Source organism: Chiroxiphia lanceolata, chromosome Z (genome assembly GCF_009829145.1).
Source record: "Chiroxiphia lanceolata isolate bChiLan1 chromosome Z, bChiLan1.pri, whole genome shotgun sequence".
Classification (NCBI taxonomy): Eukaryota; Metazoa; Chordata; class Aves; order Passeriformes; family Pipridae; genus Chiroxiphia; species Chiroxiphia lanceolata.
The window spans coordinates 28,640,475-28,658,614 of NC_045671.1; the positions used below are offsets into that span (position 1 = coordinate 28,640,475).

Consider the following 18,140-nt stretch of genomic DNA (forward strand, 5'->3'; position numbering starts at 1 on the left):
AAGACTGTCATAAGAGCACAGTATAATGAAAGTATAACTATACTTTCCTTGGAAGTATTCTTTGTCAATGCTTACAAGTGAAGTTTTCCATTTGGGTAAAAACAGATCATTTTTTTGAATACTTGTCAGCTTTCTATAGTAAATCTGCAAAAGTTAAAGTGGACTCCAAAGAGAATGAAAAAAATAAAAACAAAAATAAACCAAACAAACTCATGTGAGATATTCAAACCAAACATTTATCTTTACCCCATTTTTTCACCGAGCCCATGTACCACTGTTCTTATACTACTGTTATTTTTCAGTCCAATCTATGTCCTCTTTGTCATCTCTCAACATTCTATTTTCCTGTGCACAGCCTATTCTGAAAATTCTTCGTATTTTCACCAAGCCATATTTGTGCTAAAAAGAGCTGCTAAATTTTTCTGCAGTACCTCTCACCAACCTTCAGTTTTATTTAAATTTTTTTATAAAATTATCAAGTCGGAATTAGTCACAAGTTTTATAGCTATCAAATAAATTTAGAAGCAACTGCTATTGCAATATAATACACAGGAAAGCAGAAATCTAGATTTCCTGCATTATTTTCCATGGAATTACTTTTGAATCTGCTCCTGTCTCACAAACATTTTATGTTGTATTTAAATGACACACCAGACTACATTGTCTGTTGCAGGTGATATGTCTGTCTATAGATATATATACATAGATAGGTATGTGTGTATATATATACATATATATATATCAACTTAAGAATATTTTCAGATGATTATCCAAAAGTTTCTTTTAATATAATGATGCTTAACTAGACCTGGATCACTAAGATCCAAGTACTTTCATAAATTTATACTCCATGGAAATAAGAAGGGCAGGAGGGAAAGATACAGTGGAGTAAGAGATACAGTGGAGCAAAGTAGGTCTGCCAGTCAAAGGTCCATCCAGGCAAAATTTTAAGCATTGTTAAGCTATTGTGACCATTTTCAGACATAGTTCTATTGAAAAAAAATTATTGAGCTTTCTACTCAAAACTTGCATCTGCCCTAACATTCAGACAGCCTTGATGGTCCCACATGTATATTTCACTCATTCCCCTTCACCACACACTCTAAATTAAGAAAATGACACAAACTCTGAGAGTCTTTCTTAATCCTTACTTGGTCTGTATTTTCTAAAGGAATTAATAAATTTAATTAATTAATAAGATTAGTATGTATAAGCAGGGACTAACTAAATTAAATAGGCTGTGAACTCACAGACAGTCTTGCCTTCCAATGAATTATTTTCTGCTTGATCTAATTTTTCCCCTTTGATTTGAAAGTTTTCCTAATGTCTGCTTTTATATATTTTTATTTTTTATAAAAATCTGACAGCTTATTTTGCCCTTTCATTTACTCACATTAAGAACTTTGAATGACTCATGCTTATGCTAGTACATATTGAATCAAAACTGTCTGGCAAGTTATGCTACTGATATATTGTGTACATCTTCCAGTGCATTTTTCCATAGAAGTCAGTTACTGCCACTAGTGTCTCCTGGGAAACATCAAAAGCCGGTAGGTGCTCCTTTCCTGTATTCTGTGCAGAGCACTGGGAGTGGGAGAGTCTGTACTGCCTCACTCCACATGGATATTAACTCCCTTCTACAGTGTTTCCCATTAATGACGTCCTGTACTCTTGAAACCAAGAATGAAAATGACAGATTTCTCCTTCATACAATACATTCAATGAATTTTTGAAAGGTGTATACATGAATCATACAGAGATAAAACTACTAAAACTACATAAAACTACTCAAACAGAGCGTACAGAGAGTTGCACCTTAACAAGTGAAGGTCTTGGGAGACGTTCTGATTTAGGAAAGCATAGCGTAACAACCCATTTTGGAAGGACACTAAGACAGAGCCTTGACTATGTCCGCTTCCACAATGACAAGCCCCTTACAGGATGATTTCAGAGAATCTCTGAGATCACAGTATATGATCTATGAAGGATTTTTTGTGATGTTGTTCTCAATCTTCTCTGTGATTTGATATCCCCTTACCGTAACAGGACCTAAATTTGTTTGCAAGGACAATGCTGTCATGTCACAGAAAGCAGAACTCAGGAGCAGAGGAACACAGGAGGTGAGAGAAGTGTTAGTACATATAAGCACAGAATCATCAAGGTTGGAAGACCTTCAAGGTCATTGAGTCCAACCATCAACCCAGCACCACCATAATCACCCTGAAACCATATTCCTAAGTGCCACATCCAGATGCCTCCTGAACACTTCAAGAGATGGTGAATCCATCACCTCCCTAGGCAACTTATTCCAATGCCTGACAACTCTTTCAGTAAAAGAAAATATTCTAATATCTAACCTGAACCTTCCCTGGTACAACTTTAGGCCATTTCCTTTCACCCTTTCACTTGAAACATGGCAAAAGAGACCACTCCCTTTCTAGCTACAACCTTCTTTCTTGTAGGGATCAATAAGGTCATCTTCTCCAGACTACAGAACCCCAGTTGCCTCAGACACTCACCACAGGGCATGGGCTCCAGATCCTTTGTTGCACTTCTCTGGACTTGCTCCAGCAGCTCAATGTCTTTCTTGTAGTGAGGGGCCCAGAACTGGATGCAGGATTTGAGGTTCAGCCTCCCCAGTGACAAGTACAGGAAGACAATCACTTCCTTCGTCCTGTTGGCCACCCTGTTTTTTATAATGGACAGGATGTTTTGGCCTTCTTGGCCACCTGGGCACATAGCCAGCCAGCTGTCAAACAGCACCCACAAGTCCCTTTCTGCTGAGCATCTCTCAAGTCATTCTGCCCCAGGCCTGTAGCACTGCCTTGGCTTGTGACACCTGACAGGTGACACAAGTGCAGACCCAGCAGGGACTAACTAAATGAAACAGGTCATTGCATAAAACTACAATAAGAGAAGGGGTTTACAAATTCTGTTTTTACTGACAATTAAGTCTAGAGCACAGCAGAAGTTCTGGTAAATACTCTCTCAAAGTGGTGTGGGCTTTCACAACATGTCTACTTCATTCCTCTGTGTGTTTGTTACCAATTAGTAGCTACCTAAAATCAACATTAATAGAATAATGTCCAACCGTTAAGACATTTAGAAGTTTCTCCACATTTGTAGCCAAAAGATGATTCCAACAGATTCCCACACTACACTGCTCAAGAGTATATTTAAGCCACCATTGCCCCTAGAGACAGCCTTTTTCTGTTGTTATTTTGAAAACACATTGTGATCTCAGCTCTTGGCTCAAAGATTACTTCATTCTTCCATAAGCTCCTACACAAAGGTTTTTGTGCTTTAAAGCAGAAGCCTAAGGGACTGCGTCATTGTCTCTGGATTCTGGGGTAGAGAAAGACAGAACCCTGCAGAGAGACTGAGCTCCTGGTGCTAAGTATGGAGGCTGTGTCCCCACTCTTCTGGGAGACTGTGGGGAGTGTCTTCCCAGGAGCCACTGGCTGGGTAGTAAGTTTTCACACAGGCTGTCTCCACTGCCAAGAACAAGTCAGGCAGGTTCCTCATCAAAGGATGCTTTCATGCATGCCCTTTCCTAGCCAGCAATCCCATATACTAGCAAGTAGAGCAAATCTTCCAAATTAATAGCAATCTGAACAAGCTAGGTATCCAATTCTCTTCAATCTAACAAGGGAGAAACTATTCATCTGTTTCAGATAAACACATCACATATATACCCAGTAGATGGATGCTGGCTGGACAGAGCAAAAAAGAGTCAAATACTTCCAGGACATGGACTAGAAAGTCTTTTGGTACAGCCAAAATGGAGAGTTTCTCTGGAGATGATTCAGGATCATGTTACTGCTCTTACCATGGAATTGTCACTCCCAATTAATGACATTTATGGAGCCCCTTCCAGTAAAATTGTCCAAGACAAATAAAAATTTATCTTGAGGATGGTAGAGGAAGATGGTCACAATCAGTTTTAAGAACTGATGGATAGTGACAGGGCATCCACAGCATTTCTCCCTCCTCCCACCACCTCATAGTTTACGATAAGTGGCAAATCTGGTCTCTTGGTGAGTTTATACCTACATCTGCAGTTTCACCGCAGTAAGTCTATATCTGCTTTTTCAAGATTTGTTCACATGAGTAACACGAGAAACAGTGTTTCCAGCAAGCCCATTAATACATATAAGCATTACTCACACATACAAGATGTGTTGGATTAGATTCTTAATGACATAACCATGGAAACTCCAGTCTGGATTTGCCCAGATAAACACACTAAGGAAACAATAGCTAGACAGCTGGCACGAAGAAAAGAAATGAAATAGAAAAAACAAAAATATCACTCCATATTAAGTAGTGCTGGTAGGATGTTCCATACCAGCTATTTCATAACCCACTTTCACAGTCCTGCAAATATTCAGCACCCTTCCCAAACCAAATACAAACAATTAATGCTGAACAGTTAAGGCACAAAAGCCAGCCATCACAGACCAAATGCCCCTATGGCACAGTTTTTACAAGTTCCAATAAAAAATGTGCACCGTGGTCACCCCTGGTGGAATTTATGCGACAGCTTGTCTCTTTCCTCACACTGAAGAAAGCCTCATTTTGTACTCCATTTGTGGGAACAGTGAGAACTCAGGACTTTTTTCTCATGCAATTTCTTTCTTTTTAGTTTTAAATATATTTTATGGTACCTAAGTTATTAAGCATAAATATATTATATGAACAGTTATGTAGCAGTCTGTCAGGAATCTTCAAATTTTTGGAGGGTATCATCATCAGATGTAGGACAAACACAAGGTACTTGTTATTTCTTACCTATTCCTTCTGTTTCTCATCAAAAGTAGCATCTGTCAACAACTCCTAAAGTCGTTTGCAGGAATTCTTCAGGAAGCATCCATTCACTGTCATCAGTGGGTAGTGATAAATCACAGAGCATCATTACTGACAACAACATCACCACTACATCTAATGCTGGAGAAGAGTATTTGTTTGGAATACCATGTAAAATGATCAGCCATGCCATGATCTGTATCATGGTGCAGTCTGGCAATTCTTATGCAATTTTATTAATTAATCATGAGTTGATGAATGACAAATGATGAGTTCTAAGGACTTAGAAATTGAGGAGAAAAATAGCTTAAAATACTTTCGGTGAAATACAATTCCAGTTCAAGGCAAGAAGGTTCAAGTTTTTCCCAGTTACCATAAAGAAGGATTCTCACAGTTGGAAAGCCAAGCCTTTACAGCTTGCCAGTATTAGCGTCACCTGACTCATATCACTATAATTCACTAGCAAGGAGAATATGAATACATCCTTCAAGCATAAGATTAACAGCAAGCCAAATGGCAGGGCAAAGAAGCAGTATGCTCCATATCAGCAGTGGTAAAAAAAAGAACTCTCTTTCATGAGAAGATAGATTTTCATCTGAGTTCTGAATTCTGGTACCACATTTGCTCAAATCATCTGTGTGAAATTAGAAGAAGAATAACAAATAAGGTCTCATCAGCTGGGTATCAGATCACTATAACATACATCAACCAGATGTAGCGAAGGCCAGAAGAGAAAGTAGTTTGAAATTCACTCCTTTTCTGCCTTCAGCTTTGAATCTGGCTCCCAAATGCTATGGGCAACATGTGGAAACCCAAAACTGCTGCAAAACACAGTGAGTTATGAGATGTTCAAAGTACCTGTGGCATATATTTCTTCCACAGTGCAAAGCCTCACAGAAATACTGTATATTCTGGAATGAGTCACTGCTATATTTGACCTAATAAGGAGAAACATCACCCTGAATCCAGAGTTGCCACGGTCCGCGTGGTAAGGGGGGATGGGACCGGGCACTGCAAAAAGGGTTCTTGGCACAGTTGAAGGGTGTGCAGCAATGCCAGTTTATTCAGGGGGTACAAGGGTTTAAATAAACGAGGTTTGAGGGGCAGATTCCAAACCGGGGAGGTGCAAGAGATTGACAGCTCAGGGAGAAATGTGACAGGGGGACAGGGGAAAGGTGGGTGGAACTCCCGGGTCTCTGAGGGAACTGACCGATGGTAGCTCTCCCTGCACTGCGGTAACTTACAACCAATCAGTGGCAAAGGAGCGGGAAAACAGGGGAGAACAAAGACACGAACAACTTTCGGAGGGAAAATCTGAGGGAGAAATGGGGACAATATGGAGGTACAGCAGAATTCATAAATTTTGACAATAAACTGGGGTGCATAAGGTTTCATAAGCTTTCATAAGCACACAACAATAAACTGGGGTAAAACTGTCAGTCCTCTGGGTGGATTGTCCAATAAGTAAAAAGTCCATTTAGATCCCATTAATGCTTCTCCAGGCAACATATCTCTCCCATTCGGTCTTTTCATCCATCACACAGAGTCTTGAGTATCATCTTCTCAACAGAACAACCCAGAACACAGATTAGGATAATATGTTGAATCACAGACTTTGTCCACCCAAAGGTTGTCATTGCAATATCTTTTCGTTTTGTGGGGTGGGATGGATGGGAGGGCAGGGGAGGGCTGTAGGGTGGGGGGAATACTTATGTCAGTGTACAGGCATCTTATACACCCTACTGATTAAGAGGTGTTGTAAGAGAAATTCCCAGCAAATAGAAAGAGTAAGAATGCCACAGCTCAAACACATAATGTCTGTAATGTGCACTGACAGCTTTCTACTATGGATTTACAACACGTCTTTGTTGTTTCTAATTTACTAGTGTATTTTGAACTTCAAATTTTTAACATTTCTTCTAAGAGCATAGATATATTTAAAAAAATAATAATGTTCCTGAGGTATGCTGGAGCAGATGGTCTAGTCAATACAGCTACAGTAATTTATATTTAGGAAGATCTATTTTTTTATTCCTATGCTGTAATATTCTCTACCAGATTTTTTATCATCAGTTTGTATTTCAATTCATTTGGTCACTGCCATTTTTATATTTGAGCGAATTTTTAAAAAATGGGCAATTTGATGCACAGGATTCAGCTGAAAATATTCCACACAAATGAAAAAAGCAAGTGAACAGGAATGCATTATGCATTACAACTTCATTTTAAATAAACAAATCGATGGTGTTCTGTCTGTAACCTCAGCATGAAAGGTAATTGATATAGAGTAACAAATCAATGTCTCATGAACTTTGTGAAAGTTTAACTGATGCTCTCAAGTGGGATCATTGGCATGGTTTTAATGGGAAGGATAACAAGATCTTTGCTTCAATCAGTTGCAAAACAAGATAGTGGAGCATTATTAGTATGTTTAGACTCAAGGAATATCCTAAAATAACTTTGAGAAGGGAATAACACATGCAGTTAGAAGAAGCTAAATTGAAATTAATGTTTCATAGTACTGATACAAACAGGCATCCATAACCTTTCATAAGTAATTTTCTCATATCATTTATGTGGTGGCCTTAAGCTGAAGTACAACAGTCACCACCAACATGCCTGATTCTTTAAAAAATGCTTGTTTTGTGTGAAAAATGTCTTTTCTTCTCTATTGGCTTTGGCACTTAGTTCCTTTCAAAATCCACCAAGTGCAGGAAATAAATTCCATTCCTAGAACAGTGCTGTCTTACATGTGTATTACACGTGCATATTCACATGCAGATACAACCATGTTACACAGATAATCAGGCCATCTGGGAGTAAAACATGGAAAAACTACTTCCATCAAATTCTGAATACCTATGAACTGGCATATCCCAGTATTAACTTTGTTGGCCCTACTAGAAGAAGAGAAAAGCCTTTTCTTGCTCTGACCTGTGATATGTGACTGAGTCAAAGAAGGAAGACAATTTCTTAATGGAAACAAGTTACCACAAAATTTAAAGGCAAATGACAATCTTTTATTCCTGAAAACAAAACAAACAACCCCCCCCCCGCAAAACAAACCCCCAAACCAAACCAACAAACAAGCAAACAAAAAACAAAACAAAGACAAAAAAGACAAAACCAAAACAACAAAAACGCAGCAACCCTAAACAAAACATCCATGTCATTTTTCTTAAATGTAATTTGTTTCTTTAAGAACCAAACACAACAAAAATAATTAGTTCAGAGCGAGGCAAATGCATAGATGTACATGGACATACATAGAAATGTTATGAAACAGACACAAATAAATATCTGCTTTTCATTACCCAAAAATGTCTGCTGGAGCTGAGCTGCAGTCTGATATTGAATTGAAGGTTGGGGAGCATTTACTATTGATTCTACAAATGACTCTCATTGATGACAGGAAAGGAAAAAGCAAGTTCATATAATAGAATTTTGAAATGGATTACGTGGAGAGCCCAATAATACAAATATAAAAGGCAAACCATGTTGCTTGCTTGAGAAAGTGCGTGCAACTTACACTAAAAAGAATAACTACCACAAGTAATTACTTTCAACAATTATTACATAATGCAGGACGTAGGACAATGCCACAGGTCCTGAAGAAAAGCATTGCCACTGAAATGGTCACCCAGTGGAAAGTCACTTTTGGGAATTTTAGCAGGGCTTTAGCACTAAATACCTCCCTGCTCCCTGCTCCCTGCAATGTCTGTGCGAGGGCCTAGGGGGACACTTTCTGCGAAGTACTCCCATCTGTCACATATTAGTTACAGAGGTCATGCCTTGAGAGTGTAAGTGTGCAACTGAAGGCAATACATCTGAGTCACAGCCATCATTGGAACTGTGTTTAGTGACACACCATATCAATCAACACTGTGTTTGCCCAAACCGGTGGGGTACAGCTTCTCCGAATGGCCAGGCCGTTCCAGGTAAGACTGAAAGTGCTGGAGTTGCACATTTAAATGAACAGACTGTGGGTCCAAATTAAAAGCTATCTCACTGAGTTGCTCTTTAACTTTTAGAATCTAAACCCAAGACCAGTAGTTCCTGTTTTCTTCTTCCTCAGCCTATAGAAACGAAGGAAAAAAAGGTTAGACACGCAGCATTATGAATAGGTCACGCTGAATTCTGAGAAGCACCATACCAGAATTCATCTATGACTTCCTACCCATTAAATCCAAGCATGAAACCCCCTTCAGTGCAACATTTTGAACTCCTGAGTTTGTAAATGTAATTTGTTTGTCACAGATACCATAAATGCACCATTAGACAATTGTTACAAATTAAGTGATGGTAAAAAATCAAGCAGCGGTAAATCACCAGGTTTCAAAAACATAATGAAGTACTGTTAAAGTCACACCAGCTGTTTTAAATACATGAAGCTGGGGAAGGCTTAGTTAATAATTGATGAAGGAGAGAAGGAGACAAATCTGAAGAACTAAATAACCAAAGTAAAAAAAATTGTAGAAAACAGAAAAAAAAAAAGGGAGGCATCTATTTCTATAGAGCAATTTTCATGTAAAAAGGGCAGTGTTTGCCATTTGATTACAGAAATATGCCTATTAAGACAGTCAGAGATAACAACTCCTAGCATATTTTTGCTGACCCACTTTGTCTGCTGTTATTTCCATCCTGGAGGCATGTATTACCATCTTGCTTCAAGCAATGTGTTTTCAGCAGTCACTCAGTTTTCAGTTCAGGCATTTGGCGCATTCACATCCAGTAAAATTTTGCAAATAAGTAATTATTACTTAAAAAACCAAACTCAACCTTCCATTTTACGTAATCTTTTATTTACATTTTAAATAACCTTCTGGGGGAATTCAGTTGGACCCCTTATCCATATGAAAAGACTTCAGGTAAGACAAGCACAAGTAAAAAATATGAACCAGATGTCTCTACAATCACACAAAAAGATTCAGGTCTTCTTGCCACCGTGATAAGACACTTAAATAGTCTTTGCTGTTGATGAAAGCATCAGTGAACTGGGCAAGAAGAGCCACTGGCTGGAGGTCACCAGGTCAGCTCCTCTGCTGCTGATATGCCCTCTACCACCAGCTCCATTTACAGCTCTTAATGGTGACTTAGTGACATCAGCCAGTCCTTAGATTAAGGTCTCTGCTTTCTTTCTTTAAACTTTGAAATTCTCATGTAGGTGTTTTCCCTCTTGGATCCTTTCACACCTGAAGGTTTTGTTACAACCATGCTCTGTTTGTAATCTTATCATTTTTATCTGCAGACTTTCTTTCTGCTCACCTTCGAACCCTCTTAGTGCTCACACTTCTCTGAGAAAGGGCTGTGCAGCTGGGTGTGATCCAAGCTGGATCCTTATCTGCTAAGGCATCCCATCTCAACAGCAAGGGTTACTGCTGTGATCCGGGGCTTCTCATTTGGAGCAGGCACCTCTCCCTGGAACAAAGATCACTTTTCTTATGAGTTTCACAATTTTCTTCCACTAGCTTAGGGGAAGTCAAAGTCTTGGGAGCAAAAGAAGAATCCCTTGTTAAGAGAATATGAGTTGACAGAAACTGTCAACTTTACAGGCTGGCCTGTAAAATATTCTTACAGAGACAGGAGGATGATCCCAATGCTTGAATTCAAGTTTTAGGAACAGTAAAATGGTAAAATTTTTTGCATAATAAAATGTTATTATTTACCTTACTTGACAATGAAGACTATATTAAAAATTCAAATTAGTTGTTTCAGAGAGTTTAAATCTGTAAGAATAATACATAGTTGAAATGATGAGAGGTAGGAGCGGTTCTAGTTTTTTCCTACTGATTCATTTGACCCTCTCAACTTCCTGATTTCTGATTTTTTTTTTTAGGCCTCCATTATGCTTTTTCATGTATTTTGTGTTCTTTTCCATAATAAGATTCTTAACCAAGAGGAGAGAATGTAAGCCAAGAGGAGAGAAGAAAATTCATCACCTGCTACAGTTTAGATTTAAGAGCAATGAATGCAACAAGGCATATCACTGTAAACCCAAACATGTAGAGCTCAGTGAAGCTGGAGACAAATTTCCACAATCTCAGGATTTTATTTAGGCATCTTATTACTCTTGAAATTACTGGGAAATCAGACTGTAAAAGTCTGTTCTCTTCTTAAATAAATCTATATCAGGAAAGCAGCTAGGGCATAAACGACAACCTAAACCCAGTATCATGTAGAAAATGTTCCTAGCATTCAACATGACCCCAGATGCAAGCTGCTATTTTTTGGCTAGTGATGACTATGCTGTTTTAGTATTAACTGGGAAGACTTGCATAAACAGAGGCTCAAATCATATGCACAGAAACCATTAGATGGAGTCTATATGCAGACTGCCTGTAAAATTAGAGGCATGATTCCTTTCTCTGCCAGGACTGCTGCTCTGAAATGTAGTTAGAAACAGTTAAATGCGTTCACAAGTTAACATTCAGGATGATTCCTGTCTTTAGAAAAAAGAGTAGAAAGCATCAATAGTTTCCTTTTCATAAGACTTCCTGATTCTTCAGTGCAGGGCACAGCAACACATTCTTGGACAAAGCAAATCCAGAAAAGTAATTTTATTGGGCTGAATTCACTCTTCCACCCCAATGGAGATGTCTCAGATAAAGCACCTTAGATGAGATTGAACAGTTGTGTTTAATTAGCTCATTTCCACCTGTACCTTTTTATCACTGTTTTGCTGCAGAAAGTGCATTTTTCCATGATTCGGAGGAAGGCAACTTCTTTAATCTGGGCTGAAGCTAGAAACTTCCAAAGCACTAAAACCTTCAGTTGAGAAAAGGAGAACAAAAAGTTGTACTCTGTTTTATGAGAGTGAGAGGCAAAGAAAATCTTGTTGTGACCTCCTTTTCACAAGCACAATGCAGTAGTTAAGCATTAAATAACAGCTCAATAGGTTTTCATCAATGCAAAAAAATAATTACTTGGGAAAAGTTATATAACCTCCAACAAGGTCAAAGATTGAGATATTTTTACACGTGGTCTGTAAGATTCCCTGCTGCATTAAATAACTTCCTGAATAGAAAAAACTCATCATCTTTGCAGGGCTGGACATAGATGACCTACTATTTTAGCACCCATTAATTTTCCTCCATGTGGAACCTAATAGGGAAATTCATTAAACAGTACCATTGGTTATTCTACTCTGCAAAAAGCATATCCATGAATCCATCCTGACCAACCAAACTGTATCTTTATTTCAAGAGCCAATCTAAAAGAGTTACTTTTTGTTCTTTACTTGAAACAAAATTTCATAGGGCTATCCCAGTCAGTTCACTGACTTATCTTTTCCCTGCTTCCCGGAACATTTAATTATCACCCTTGTAACAGAAGGGATACCAGGACACAGTTAATCAAACTCACTGGTTAAGATCCTGCTAGCGTCCAAAATCCAGATATGAATAAAGGGCTGAACACCATGTCCTTGCAGTAGTACCTGTGAGTTTCAATTATTAACCTATCACAGATACTGCATTAAATAGATCATTAATGTTCTCAGTAAACCATAATCAAGTCACCACCACATGCAACTTTAAATGCACCTTTTCTTAGGACTGCTGCTTACCTGGCTCTACATATTACATCTTCAGGGTTGGTATGGAAATAATCCTGACACAACTTTCTCTCTTTGGGATGTCTCAGTCAGAGAAGTTTTATTTTCCTCTTGCTGAGGTTCTACCATTTTTGACTTCCCAGGTGAAATATTGCCTTTCTTTAAACCAGCTGAAGTGTTGCAGTTGGGCTCAGCATGGTCAGTGTTTATCCTGCTGAGCCTGGGACTTCCCATTCAAGGGTGTGTAGAGTAAAAGGTGCTGTGGCAAATACCAGAGCTGAAAGATCTAGAAAAAGCGGTATTTTTCAGTCTTTCTGAAGGCCCTTGATAGGTTTGGGGTATCTCTGCATAGATATTCCCAGTTTAAGTCTAGGGCTGTGAGCCAACAGAAAGAAATTCTGGGTGACATATTTGGATGACGTCCTGGCAATCATTTCCTACCACCTCGCTCCCAACCATCAGGTCCTGACAAACTGGAGCTCGGCTTTGGGCTGACAGTTAGACCACATTAGCAAAGAGTAACATATGATAAATTTCCAGATAAATAGAAAAATTGGAGTTCTTCACATCACTCATATTTGTGCCTGAAACATAAGGCTACAGGATTCAAGCTCAAGAACAGCTACAATGGAATTTTCAGCTGATAACTATGATCCATTTTCTATACTAGCTACATCAAAACAAAATCCCATCTCAGTTTTTCATCAGCTGATCCAAAGTCCTTGATAAACCCAGACATGACCATAAATTTTTAAAACATGCTTCAGTTTTCCTTAAATATTTTAACATTACTCTTGTGATATTTTCAAGACCAAATACAACTCTTCTGGTCAAGTCTCTATCAGATCCAGTATGTTGTTACAAAATTCTACATTGACCCACTTGAACATTTTTATTGAATTACACTGGCTCTGGAATTACAGCCTTTCCTGTCCTACTTACTATTAATTTACTATTAAGGAGGGAAAACTGCATCTCTTTCTTCCACTGAGTATCTCACAATAGCTTATATACTTTAAATCCACTAAACAATTTATATAGCTTCATAATTCTCTCTTTTAAATGAAGTGATGCAATTAGTGAGCAACATAAGCAGTCTCACACTCGACAAGGTGCCAGCCAGAAAAGGTTGAAACCTCTATGCTTTGCATAGAGCAGGACATCATATGCTTGGTCATTAAGGCAATTGTGAGCTGGTAGCTCCCCTGCTAAGTGCTCCAGTGGTGCCGTTGGCAAACAGCTGGTGGTCAGTCCTTTTCCTCATTGTGCTGGGAAGTAGCACCTTACTGGATGACAAGTACTACATGCCTACCCTGAAGAAAACGTTCAAGATTTTGGAAGGACTAAATTTCATAGTCTTAATTGAGGTGACATGTAAGACCTAAGAAAGTTCAGTTAACTAGGGTACATGGCTAATTTGTGTGAGGACTGTTTGTAAGCAGTCTACTTGTGGGGTTTTTTTCCTTATTTTGTACAGAGACATTTGTTAATCTCAGTGGATGTTCAGACAACAAAATATTTAAAGTCCTATGAGCCAGAGCTCTTCTAAGTTAAGAAACCACTACTTTGAATAAAATCCTGACACAAAAAAATTTCTAAATATATATATGCACACACATATACATATATATATACACACATATATATCTCTAAGAAATCTCTCAGGGGAACACTACAGTGTGATTGTTTCTATGACTAAAACAGTTTTGGCGCTTCTTTGTTCCTTTGACTGAACTAATTTTATCATTTGTATTCTCTAGTGGTTGCTACCATGTGGAAAGGATGCGCTTCTGCTAACATCTTCCTGTACGTCAGCCACAACATATGGCAGGTTATCCCTTGTCCATGATAAGCATTTTGTTGTCCCTCCAGTGTTTGAGGGGGTAGGGCCTGAGGACTAAGATCATCTGCAACTAAGCTCAGCTTTCTTTTTAACTCTACTTACAGGTCACTGCACACTTCCAGAATACCAGCAGTCATTTTTGGAGCTCTTTGAAGTCCAAAGCCTCTACTCTCAGCTCCTCTCTCAATGAGCCATCCTGCAACGTGACAACCCCATGATGCAGTTCACGCTTCTTCTCATCTCTCGAGGTGTGCCTGACCCAGCCCCATACAGTCTAGCAGCACACTGGCATTTAACCTGCCTTTGCTCTGCTGCACCATGTGATGTGGAGCACTATGGGATGGGATCCCTGCTGATGACAATCGTGCACCAGCTTTGTGGGCTAGACCAGTCCTGTTTCTCCAATCTGAGCTGTAATTCCTTTTGAACAGAAACAAGTGGCTCTCACATATTGCCAGGCAAGTAGAGGGTATTATCTGGTCCATTTCATTCCCTAAAGCAAAAAGTATATATAATATAGATTATAGGGTTTCAAGTATCATTATAATTTTGACTTATCAGAGTGTGTTAAAATGCAACATTTGTACGCAGTAAGCAATAATTATGTAATAAGAAAAGATAGAGAATAGCTTTAATAATGTGCAAACATATCCATGGTAATGAAAAGGAGTTTATCCCTTTAATGGCTCAAACTGTGTAGTTGGATTCACATCACAACTACACTTTGGCTGAAAAATATATGTTTGGATGAAAAGCAGGCATTTACTCTGGTCCCTTGAAGGCCAGGGAGCCCTGATGGCACCATTGGACTGATCACCCCTTAAAGCATTTGAACCATTCATCAATTATTTTTCCATAACAGTAGTTTCAGGGTATGTTTACAGCACAACTGCTGGAAATTTTCATTGAGCAGATGATAAGGGGTGTGTTACTTTTAGTTGGTTTGGCTACAAGGAAAATTTATGCTTTACAAATCTGAATCAGATCTGCCCTACTTGACTTGATCACTAAAGCAAAGGCAGCTGCTTACTATAGTTGTCTTAACTCCAGTTACATATTTCACCTGCTAAAGTAGTAATTATAGGTCTTTGGGAAAAGCAAGGAAGGAAACAATAATTATACAGAGAGAGAGGGAAGAAATTCCAGCTGCAATTCAGATTTATTTTCCCATATTGCCTACCCTAGGAGACTATCAAAAAAGCATATAATACAGATACTATGTCTCTCTAGAACCGTGCTTAGCTTTAACTATTACCTGTCTTTCAGAATCTGAAAGCTGCTTGCCTAATGCCACAGCATAACCTGAAGGTGGTTTTTTGGGGTAACTCAGCTTTGCAGAAGACACCCCCTTTTGTTTTATTTTTGTGGTGTGTCTGCTTAATCTTAACTGAGTTTTAGGGATTAAAATGCACCAGTTTAAATCCCTGGTGTGTTTGTAAGATATGTGGAAGACAGTCTGCTGTTTAATGAAAATAGAAGATTGCCTAGCAGACATCCTTGCTGATTTGTAAGTGATAGAGCACAATTTCCCCAAGCTCCTTGTTATCCGCAGAAACACCTAGGCAGAAATTTTCTTGACCTCTCTTGAGCTGAAATTTTCTTGACCTCTCATGCACTGTAAGTACTAGAAGAGTGACTCCAGAGCATCAGAAAGGCAATGCCAAGCCTTCCTGCTTCCTGAGACAGGATAGTATAGTGATGTGTAGCTACTAAAGTTTTCAGTCAGATACCTTTGCTCATGCTCATTTTCTGGGTTGTCAGCAACCACACATAGCACTGCTTATGCAGTGTTTTACCATCTGTCTTGCACACACTTTCTGCTTTTTCGGGAACCACATGGGTTGTTGACATGGATTCTGTCTTTTCCAGCTTCCATCTCCCTCTGCCAATCACATTTTCTTAATTAAATAATGCTTGGCAGTGTACACAAGCAAACAATTACCCACACAAATGTGGTGCAAGCAAGTGTAAGACCACATGAACAGTGGAGAGGAAGTCGGGTTTAATCATTAAAATGTGTAAAGTGTTGGTTCGACAATTGTTTTTGTTCGATAAACCATACGATTTTATTGTGTGGTTACCTTTCCTGGGCCAAGGCTTGAGCCTAATTCAAGATTTAATAAAAGGCACAGCTTTTGTAAAATATGGAGAACCACGTCCCTATTTCTGACCCTTCTCTCCTGTTCTGACCCTTTCTCACACATGAGGGCTGAATTACCCATGATTTTGAGACTTTACTGCATTGAAGACATAGCTAAGGCTGTGTTGAGGATCAAATACAATTAACAAGGAGGTTGTTATCTTCCCAAAGATCCAGCAGCAAATAGGTTAAGGAAATGAATTTTGGCCCTCCAACCCTTAAAGTTGTTTTGTATTCTGTTGTTTCAGGTGCTTCCATGTGTATCATTCTCACCTGGCCTTACTACTTCACCCAGCAGCTGGCCAGTGCAATCTGCTTGACTAAACTTTTAGCTGCAGCAGTGTTCCTGAGATTTTGATTAAGAGTTAATTCTCATACAAAAAGTTAAACAAGGAAAAATTTCCCCATGGTAATTTGAGAAGCATTCCTGCATCCAAATTAAGTCATACCCAGTGCTAATGAAACAGCTTTAGAAACCAAAGGGGTAACCAAATACCTCAGGCCATTTTATCATCTGAGGTACATGAGTAAATATGAAAGGCCTCTGATGTAGATTAATAGGCATCACAGGTATGTAAATGATCTCTTAATTTGGCACTCTATAACTTACTTGCTCTTAGATCTTAAAGTACCCTAAAGTTTGACTTTCTAACACTAGAAAAAGTGTTCTTAATTCTCTACTAAAACAACATGTAATTTTAAAAGAAATTTAATTAGAAAACTTTGTAAATACTTTAAACTGTATATTAAAGATCAGAGGTTACTTGGGAAAAAATCTTGCTTCAGGTTTCACTATAGATGAGAAATATTATCAGAAAAAAAAAAATAAAAGAACTAAAGTATCAGTTTTGTCTTCCCATTTTTCCTACTCTGCATTGCTGTAATCCTGTAGCTCTCAGGAATGGTAGTTTGATTTACCTAGGCACGTGTGTTTGTACTTGCTACTCCTGTTGTGGTAACTCCAGTTCCTTCACAAAGAATAGCACCCAACAGCCCATACTTTCAAAAACAACTGGTTAGAATTGTATCTTGGCAATTCAACTAAATTTTACCACCTGCAATAAGCTAAATGCAGGTTGTCTTTTGCCCAAGTATATGTGTTGCATCTTTTGCTTTTACTTAGGGGTCTTCCCAGCTCAGGCCACACACTGGCTTCTGGGCACAGTCTCACTACTACTCTAAAATTTACATGAAAAAGATTCTCAGTGCATTGACAGCAGGTGCCCAAAACAAGAACTCTCCCCCCAAAAGAGCTATTAAATTATGTAATTCTTAGTCTGCAAGTGCCTGTCCCCCCATCCCACAAGGAAGAAACAAAACACTGCAATAGGCAGGATGCTGCAGAAAGGTTACTGTGATTTGTACCATAACCTACCTAGAAGTTGCTTATACACACATGCACAGAAGGACTCACACAGAGGTTTTACTTTCCAGCTGTAAGTTAATGGGTTGTGAGAACAATGTCAATATGTGCCAGTTTAAGAACAATGTTTTATGTATCTCAGATTAAAATTTAACAGGGCTGTTTCACTATTCAGTGTGTGCAGCCTTTTCAACTGGATCTGATAAAGATCAGTTTTGCTGGAACTTGTTTTCACAGTACTTACAAAAGCAGCCTCCCTGCTACTAGCACTTGGAGTAAAAGAAGCTGCAAAATCTGCTGCATTTGAGAATGAAGTAATATGCTTAGCATGCTTTTATACATGCAATAAATAAATAAGGCAAAAAGATGCTGGAAGGATTTGTGGTACCGTGTCAGTTGCTAATCTTGCTTTAGCTGCATTATAACGCTAGCTCCC

General features: G+C 38.7%; 1 long non-coding RNA gene across 1 annotated transcript; it reads right to left on the reverse strand.

The window, feature by feature from the left end:
• Positions 1-8,017: 8,017 nt before the first annotated feature.
• LOC116780614 lies at positions 8,018-17,767 on the reverse strand. Its single transcript, XR_004354535.1, has 3 exons — positions 17,717-17,767; positions 10,072-10,224; positions 8,018-8,882 (listed from the first exon to the last, which is right to left on the reverse strand). It is a non-coding gene; the product is annotated as an uncharacterized LOC116780614 (long non-coding RNA).
• Between the last annotated feature and the right edge of the window lie 373 nt (positions 17,768-18,140).